Genomic DNA, 10320 nt, shown 5'->3' on the forward strand with positions numbered 1-10320 from the left:
AGTGGAAAATCTATGTGTATGTTTTCATTGGTGGAATGAAGAGCTACCTGAATATCACTCCTTTAGCTTTTCCTTCAAATGGTGCACTTTTTCCTCCATGCATAGGAGTCCCTTCCATTAGGTAAACAGTAGTCTTGAGGGCAAACTTCAGAAGTAGAAACAGGAGAACTTTTCAGTTATGGTAAAATCAAACATATTTTTATTCAGTAGTGAAAAAAAATTCTTCATGAGAAGTTCAACTACCGTGAGTTCCATGGTGAAAAACTTTCTACTTATAGATGCAACTTCCCCCAGAATTCTGAGAAATGTCGGTAGTAGAGAGGGGTGTTGCATACACCTGTTTCATTTCCCTCTGACTTTTCCTTCTCCTTTCTCTATTGACATTAAAATCTATAGTGAAAGCACATAGTAAGCAGTCTAGGACAATTGATATGACATTTGATCTAAATCACCAAAGTCTATTTTAGATGGGGATGCTATGAGAGTCACAGGAGGGGAAAAAATCTAGAATTATTCTTATGTGATCAAATGTACTAAAATAACAAAAGCAAATCTTATTTCTAGCTAATAAAATAGCATTGCTTATATGATGTCATATTATGGCAGAAAAGAAATATATGCGTCTATTTTCTTCTATATTAAAACTGCTAAGGAGTGGGGACCAATGAACTAAATCAATTGTTTTGGGTTCAAGTTGTAGTTTTTAGTAGCCATCCTTCTTAGCAAGTTTTCCGAAGCAAATGTAGTTCGTTTACTATCACCACTAAATGTGCAATTGTGTATTTGTGGAAAAAAGTATTATCAAATATATATACTTTAAAATGATTTGTGTAAATTTATCTATTCATATTATTATTCTCCCCAAGTAAATCAAAATCTACTATATACTGTGTTTTTCTACTATAGCTTAAAAGGGGAATGTATGTTGAAACTTATTCAGATATTTATTAGGTGTCTACTAAGTGCCAGGCACTCTACTAGGCAGTAGAGATGTTGTATTAGAGGTGGAAAATGTCCTTGACCTCCAGAACTGATACTCTTGTAAGAGAAATACTGGGTCAAACTAAGTCAACAGTTTCTTTGCTACAGAGCTTTTTACGAGTCTTGTGAATTATGAGTCTCTGATAAGGAGATGTAGTGGACAACAGATCCCAAATTTATTTGAAATCTTTTCCTTCATGGACTGTCTCATAGGATTTATGATCCACTGAACACCCCTTGAGAGACACTAGTATTCTGCAGTGGTTAGTTAATTGTTTTCTATTAAACAACTATATACTGAATCCATGATATTATTATCTGGATTTTTTGGAGGATACAATGATGTACATGGCCACTGTGATGATAAGGGGGTCCAGTTTAGTTAAGAAGAGAAACCACAGGAGTTATAACTTAATGTAACAAAGAAATACACACACACATATATATATATTTATATGTAAATTACTATTTATATAGTATACAGTGTCTTCTGAAGAAGATAGAGTTGTTTGTAACTTGGGATCTCACAGGAGGTTTCACAGAGAAGGTAGACCCTGAGCTGGGCAGAATTTCAGTAAGTTAATTTGGTTCTGACCGTACAATAAAATCAGGTATTTGCACTGGTCAATCTGACCTTGATGGAACAGCATTCCATTTGCAGGGAATGGTGTGATCAAACATGCAGTGGTGGAGATTGCCAGATGGTAATATTCCAGTACCTGGAAAGTGTTGGAACACGTGCTTTCTCCACGGTCTAGAAAAGTGAATCTCAAGTGAAATGCAAGTATAATGGAGGCCAGTGCTCTTTGCTTTGTACACTGCTTTGATTCTACAACATGCAACAATGTAGTGATCTGTTTCAGATTGTCATTATTCGAGAGGGTTCTTAGTAACAGGAGTGGAAAAGGAAGACCTCTCTTCCTGTGTTTCTGCCCTATGCTCTTAAGCCAGAAAAGGTACCAACATCACTGACCTGACCTTGTCTCAGGTATCTATCAGGATCTACTAGAATCATTCTAGTGAAAGGTAACTAGACGTCCAAAGGACTTAAAAGATACACTATAACCTTTGTATACTTTATATACCTGGTGAAACAAAAATGTCACCTGAGTGGTCCCCTTCCCTAGAAATACCAGTATGTTTTTCCAGTGCATGGCAGAACTTTGCAGGTAAAACTGGGATAAAGGTGAAGAACAGTCTTAAAATTCTAGTCCTTGAACAGCACCTAACACACAACAGGTTTTCAATAATCTTAGCAACAGTATTCACAAATAATGACCATCGGCGTAACTGCTCTTTTGTGCCAAAATACATTACCATATTACTTTTTTTCCCTTCGCTTTACAACTTGGGTTCTATTATTGTTTCCATTTTACAGATTAGGAAAGTGAGGCTCAGAGATGCTAAGTCACTTGGGCAAGGTCACAGAGCTTGTAGGAGATAAACCTGCACCCTTACTGTTGGATCCTACAAAGCAGACCATAATTTAAGTCCTTCAAAATATACCTCAGAACATTTGAGTAAATTAATGAATAAATCCTCCTAGTCAGACTGACCAGATCATTATATTAGGTTCAGCTGTAAGTGGAGGAAAGTCATAATCATAGTTGGACAGTTAATACAGTAATTTACTTGCTTTGAATTTTCTAAATGATGTTTAGCTGGTAGTTTCAAGATGATAACCATCGAATAAAAACAGGCATATTTTGGTGTTTGGAATAAGATCTCATATTGAGTAAAATACATATTGATTCCTAGACCTATATGATGTGAGTAACAGATGACATTGAGATGTCATCTAGAAGTACTCCTGTGCAGTTCATCATGTCAACCCAGCTAATAATTTTAGAATGTTCAGAGTGAATAATATATGCAGCCATAAAGCATATTTCTAATCAATGCAAATAATATTTTTCCTATGCTAAACCCATAGTTCAGTTATAACACACATCATAAGATTAATTATTAAGATTATTAAGATATTAATAATTAATAAGATTAATGGGCCATTTTTTCTTCATCACTTTGCTAAATGACTTAGTCTGGAAACCATTCAGAAGGTTGCAAATTGGAGCTGAGCAGTAGTAGTGAGACTGTGCCTCTGATGATGAAACTATTTCCACCCCGACCCCTACCGCTCCCTTCTTGGGAAAGAAGGCAACATTTCTCCTAGAAAAAGTCACAGGTTCATAAGCTGGCTTGTATAATACGTTTGGAGGAATAGTGTGTCTTTTAAGCAGAGCCTATCTCGGCATATAAAATAATTTTTGCCTACCATTTAATGAAATTAACACTCACTTTGAGGCTAGGTCTTTTGCCATTTGACTCCTGGATCACGTCTATGGATATATTTTTTTCTTGAGACGAAGTGTGAACCCAATATAGTATCCATCATTCAGTTTATCTAGCTGATGTACATCCTCTGAAGCACAAGCTCCGTGAGGCCAGGCACTTTATCTGCTCTATCAGTGTAGCCCTGATGCCTAGTGTCTAGCTTTTGGAAATTCTTAATAAACATTTGTACTGAATAAGGTATGTATATGGTGAGCAAAAGTTGGCTTCCCATTTTACAGTCAAGAGTATCCCACTCATGTTCTGTGAACACTGGATAGCAGAACCTTACTATGTTGTTTTTCTGTTCCCTTTGCAAGTTTCCTGAAAGGGCATTTCTGTCCTTAGAATGTCCATCTCCTCCCATCTTCCTGGAGAATAACTCTTCTTTCTTAAATACTTAGCCCCATTATTGACTCTTTAAGATTGAATGTATTACCTCCTTACAAACAGGAAAATGCAGTGCTTTTTTTTTTTGACAATTTATCACCAGAAAATTATTCTAACACCTGAAATTCTGGACCTAAAATGCCTGGACTAGTGGTTCTCAAAGTCTGGTACCCAGACCAGCACATCAGCTGCACGTAGGAATTTTTAGAAGTGAAAGTCTTGGGCCCTGCTCCAGACCTACAGACTCGGACACTCTGGGTGTGGGGCCCACTACCTGTTTCAGCAAGCTCTCTTGGTGATGCTGATGCATACTCAAGTTTGAGAGCCACTGCTTAGACCTAGAACTTAAGGTTTAGGCTTTGGACAGATCTGAGTCCTAAACACTACTGAGACACTGGAGTGACCATGAGCAAGTTACTTCTGGGAACCTCTTAGCATCTGTGTGCCTTGCTTAGCTAATAGTGATTTAAATTAACTAGAATAATGCACACGGTGTACTCAAGAGAGTAACCAAAGCATACTTTATGTTCCATAAATTCTAGCTGTTTACCATTATCATCAATCAGAGCTTACTGACATATCCTGAAGACATTCTTCTAATAAGTGTAATAATGTGGTTTGTAAAATTAACAGCTTAGAAGAGCATATTACAAAGTTCATCAGACAGGGTCTCAGCAGGAAATCAGGGGTACATCAATAAGGATAAATTGAGCCCAATGTAGAGAATCAAGAGATAGTGTAGTACCCTGGGTTCAGTAAAAGTGTGGCTACTTTATAGGAGATGAAAGAGAAAGGAAGCCTTGCTGGAGAGAGAGTCCTCCTCAAAGATGCTGTGATGCCCCACAGAGAAGCACTATACGTTAGTTGGGGGATGCAGCCAACTCCCAGCAATTTGGCAAGAATTAATACCCTAACTTCACTCCCCTCCTTCGTTCCCTACAATCTTCTATTGGTACTCTTCATTGGTGAGCCAAACGGAAGCCAGAGCAAGGACACTTACTAAGATAGGCCATGCAAGCCATCCATATAGAGTTGGGTGGAGAAAGGATGTGGAAGGGCAAATAGGACATATTTCCCACAGGTGGTGAGCGAGCTGTAAAATCACTCGCCCTTCTAACAACATTGCCATTGCAGGAGCACGGAGGAGCAAGTGGTTAGTTCTGACTTGGCAGATCCAGGAGACTGCAGGACAGAACTGGTATCTGAGTTGGGCTTTAAAGGTAGATTTGAATTTTAATGGAGAGTATGGAGTAAGAAATGGTGAAGAACCAAGGGAAAGGGAGATTCATTGCAAATGGAGAAAAGAAAAGTGGCATAAAGACAAGAAAAGTCAAGACTTATGGAAGAGATAGCAAATACTCTGCGTGTGACTGGAGCAGAGAATGGGTAGACGAAGGCTGGAAGTTAAGATGAAGTCATCCTTGAATAACATTAAAGTTTCCTCCTTTAACCTCAATTTCCACCTTCTACTCCCTTCACTAACATTGGAAAATTAAAAGTGAATTTGACTGGGTTGGTGGCAATGGCAGTATGAGGCAAAGAGAGGAGAATAAGAGTAAAAAAATTAGTAGTACCGTGGTGAAGCTGGGTAAATGATGGGTGGTGGTGTCACGTCAAAGCATGGGCAAGTGATTGTGACAAATATAGGCTTATTTCTTGACTATATGACTTCAGTTAAGGTACTTAAGCCCTCTAGGCTGCAGTCTCCCAACCTGTAAAATGGGGATAAAACCTCGCTTCCTTCAAGGTTTCTGTGAGGATCTAATGAGCAATGGAAGTAAGAGTTGAGTCCACTAATCAGTTTTTAATACATATAAACTAATGTGAGGATAAGGGTAAGAATACTTGCTATCATTTATTGAATACTTATTATGTGTCCAATATTGTGCTAGTCTATTTACATATCTTTTCTCACTTAGCTTTCTTTTCTCTTATCTGCCTTTCTATAGGCAAGCGATAACTGATGGCTCAGTTATGAGGAAACGCAGTTGTGAGGAAAATGTCAGAGGGAAAATGTACCAGAAAGTTAATTCCTAATGGATCTGTCAGCCTTAAACAGAGCATGTCTGTGCTAAAATGTGTAAAATATCTGTGCTAAAATTACTCAATTGGACAAGTTTTGATAAAGTATTAACTTAATGAATAGGCATAAACAGCTTGGAGCTTTTTGGAGGGTATGTGGTAATATTAGTATTGGTGTGATGACTTTTGAAAGTTCTATGGCGTATAGAAGTCAAAAAGAAGACCCGGAAAGGGGGAAAACTCTCTCTGAAAGTTATTGGGGAAGTCTGGCTAGTAAGACTCCAAAAGGGAGAATCAGTAAGAGGCCAGGTTATTCATAGGCCTTCTAAGAATGTGTCCATGAGAAATATTTACAATGATTGGATGCCGGAATAAAGGAGAACACTGGCTCCACAAATGGTAACTTATTTTACACAAACAGGCTAATGATAAAAATAATGAAAATCTGATGGATTTTTGAGAGTTTCATTGACCAAACTGAGACAAAAGTGCATAACAGCTAGATGCTCATAGTTTTAATCAGTTCCCTTTGGAGTCAAGCAAAGATAGCACCTGAAATGGTAAGGGACGTTTATGCAAGGTCACAAAGATTTTTGGTGGTGCATTTGGGATATAAACCCATTTCCGTAAGAATTCTTTCAGAAGTCAAATGTTTGCTTGTAAGCATGAACTTACTTCCAGGAAAAGTTCCTAAGAAAAAATAATTTGAGTAATGAAGAACACTGATGTAAGAGTTAATTTAAGAACCCAGAAATAGAGGTAAAGAGTAAAGCAATTATGGGTTAAGAGTCTGCATAAATTCCCCTGGAAGGGGGATATGGTCAGAGATGGCAATTTGAAAACAGTGAGTCACCAAAAGTAAAAGTTTAAATTACAAGCTGTTTTGGGGGTCTTCAAGAGAGATTTTATAGATTGAACAACAACAGCAGCAAGGATAAAATATAACGCTGTCATGTAGACTGCAGCCTGAAAAGAAAGCATTGCAGAAAAGCCACATCATCCTGAATTTATATTTCCGTGCATTTGAACAGATTGGAGAGCAGTAAAGTTGTTTTAAGAGCGAGTGATTTAAGTCAGCCAGCTTGTGAATAATACGAGATATTTTTGCATTTACATTAACTTATGTCCATAAATAACAAACTTTAACAATGAACAAAATCTATAATCCTGATAATGCTAAGAAAACTGGAAAGATACCTTTACCTTGAAAAGACAGGATAAAGAAGACAGCATAGAAATTTAGGGAGATTGCAGTTTTGGAAAAATCATATTAACATTTATTAGCTGCTACAGCTTTGAAATGTGATGATTTAAAGAAAGAAGTAGACTGTTGATTTCTAAAAGGTAATGTGTTGGCTGAAAGAGAAGAGAATCTTGTTGAGACCTAAAGTGTTCTTTTAAGGATATATTTCAATGTCATTTCAAAAAATAAACGCATTTCCCATAACAAAACAGTGAGGTTAATGGAATAATGCAGGTGAAAGCTTTTTGGCCCGAAGGAGTTCCATCCTTTGGAACAAAGTTTTATTGAACACACCATGACCCGGGCCTGTGAGTGCCAGCACAGTGGCTGTTTTTACAAGATCTGGTACAATATGCACAGTAGTTCTGGCCTTAGCACTAGGCAAGGATCATTCTTTTTGTATCTTCCTGATTGCTTCCTCTACAGAAATGGGATAATCCCTCCTCTTCTAAACTGGAAAGTAGTTTTTTCCCTCAATAAAACTAGTTTCTTCTCCAGGTTGAGCTTTTCCAACTCTTAGAGGTCTAAAATGAATGATATGAAACATAGTATATTTGCATCTATTTTTATTTAAGAGTTATCTAAGATTTATCTAATAGGAATTTCCTAAGAGATGCCAAAATAAACAATCAACAAGTTTTCTTTAAAGATCATATATATTATATAACAAGATCCACCTAAGAGTTAAAATATAAGTAGGTATACAATTTAACTATTTGAAGATAATTTTTCTTCTTACCACTGAAGCAATAAGCAGGTAGTAGTACAATTTGGGGAAAACAATATTTCTGGCTTTTGTTTTATTTTAATTTGTGATATTCATGAGATCTTTTGTGAATCTTTTGGGTATACAGTAAAATTCATGGGTTTTTAACTTTGTATTGACTCTTATTTGTGTAGGTTTAAAATTTTTCTTCTGGCTTTAATTTATACTATCTCCTTTTACTTTTTCATTTAGAAATAATGTATTTTTCTCAGGATTGCAATCTCAGTACAGTCCTCTACTTTTCTATTTGTTGGACATTCTCTTAGACGTCTACATTTTTGTCTAGTTAGTACATTTCTAGTTTTTTATACAATTGATAAGAACTCTTTAATCTTATGAATTCTTTATATTTTCTCTTTGGAGACAAGATTTATAGGGATTTCCTTGGGCTTAAACTACGAATTTGCATATGAAATGTTGAAGACTTTGTTACAAAGTGGGTTAGCATTATGTGTATGTTTGAAATAAACTACTTCAACCAGAGCATCTAGCTGTTAACCTCCAGATTAATATCTCTCATAAAATATGTGCATGCTTCCAACACATGGCATTGCCTCCTATTACTGCATGTCCAGGAGAAATGGTTTTGTCTTGTAGCAAAAGGCATTAGCTCTTTGCACATTTTTTTTTTTTTTAATGACAGCTATCCAAAAATCAAGCTGAACCCTTGTATATGAGGACAGAAAAGGACAATTTTTAGACAGGTCTAATATCCAGTTGTACCTTTCAGTCACTTAGAGAGAAGGCTTAGACCCCTGAAGCCCAAAGTCACAGGTTTTTTAGGATTATGGTGGTATATACCTCCAGTTTATAGGAAGAAAATGCGTTGTAGAAAATCCAAGTTAAATTAGGACTAAAATCCAAGTTAAATCTAGAACTAAAGTTTTACTGCCCCAAATACTTGTAAACTCTAGGTTACTGCTCTATTGTCCATTTCATCAGTTGCAGAATATTCAAGTTAGTCTTTCAATGCTAACAAGAACATAAAAATGCATTATGTCTAAAAGCAGAACATGATTGCCAAGCCAGATCTGCGTATTACCTGAGAGTTTGGGGGGCAACCCAAGCGGCATCTACTTGTTTGCTACTGACCTTCAGTTAGACTTGCTCAAGAATTGTTACAATGTAATAACATACACCCTTATGTACTCTTGAGTTTATTGAAAACACACAGCAAATGTGCACACACACACACATACACACCAGCACACCAGCACGCACCTACTCTAGAGCCTAGAATTTTAAGAGTCAGAACTGTTTATTTGCTTCTGGATTAAGATGGACCCTGTATTTCCTCAGCATGCTAATTAGAAACTCTATAAACAATTCAAAACCAGCTTCTTAAAATTCTGTTTTACAAAAATTGATGTTAAATATTATCCTCAGAGAGTTCTACTCTGACTTTTCAAATTGTTTTTTTCTCCCTTCATGGGATAAACAGTTAGGGTTTCTTTTTGTTTGTTTTTTATCTCTCATTGTAAAAAATTCTATCTTAAAAGCTGATTTATTATTTCTTCCTTAGCATGGATGACATGGGAACAAAGATGATATTTCATCAGTCTTGTTTTTATTTAAGTTGGAAGGTTATATATTTCTACTATCTACTACAATAATGCTAAATATTTTTATAGTGCTTGTAAATCTTATGACATTATTGTTTTAGTTTGTATTTAAGGCATTTACTCAAAAGGGACCATATGCCTCAGTTCATGTCTCTCTATCATCAGTGTGTACGGTCACTCTATTTTCTAATACTTTTAAGATTGGTTTTGGCCCCGACATTCCTCTGCCAGATTTATTTCCTTTATTTTCCCCTATATAGCACCATTTGGGCCATTTAATAAATAATTTCCCAACTCACCTTTCATAGTTATTTTAAACATGTGTATATATTTGAAATACCGAATTGTTTTGTATTTTCTAATTTTTGCAAAAGTAGTATCGACTAAAAATCACATCCTATTCTTTTATTTTTTCTACACAAAATTATTGTTTTAAAATTTGTCTGTGTTGCTGCATAGAAATTATTGCTTCTGGCCACTGTCTAATATTCCACCATATGTTAATACCATGTTTTGCTTATCCATTACCCTGGTGATACATACTTAGGCTATTTTCAACACTTTATGTCCACCATAAAGCATTAATACACTCTTTCTACATGTCCCCTTGAGTAACAGTGCAGAGTAACAGTGCAGCCGTGGAATGGGTGAGGTAGAAGTTATATATATGCCTTATTTCACAGATTCCTCCCCAGAATAGCTGTACCATTTTCCCCTCACCAGCAATACTTGGAATTTCTCTCTTGCCATATCCTTTGTCACCACATGCTGTTAATCTGCATAAAAAATTAATTTATTTATTTTTGGCTGCATTGGGTCTTCGTTGCTACCCTCAGGCTCTCTCTAGTTGCAGCGAGCGGGGTCTACTCTTCGTTGCGGTGCGCAGGCTTCTCATTGCAGTGGCTTCTCTTGTTGCGGAGCACAGGCTCTAGGCGCGCGGGCTCAGTAGTTGTGGCTCCCAGGCTCTAGAGCGCAGGCTCAGTAGTTGTGGTGCGCAGGCGTAGTTGCTCCACAGCATAATTTGC

Source organism: Globicephala melas, chromosome 17, assembly GCF_963455315.2.
Source record: "Globicephala melas chromosome 17, mGloMel1.2, whole genome shotgun sequence".
Lineage (NCBI taxonomy): Eukaryota > Metazoa > Chordata > Mammalia > Artiodactyla > Delphinidae > Globicephala > Globicephala melas.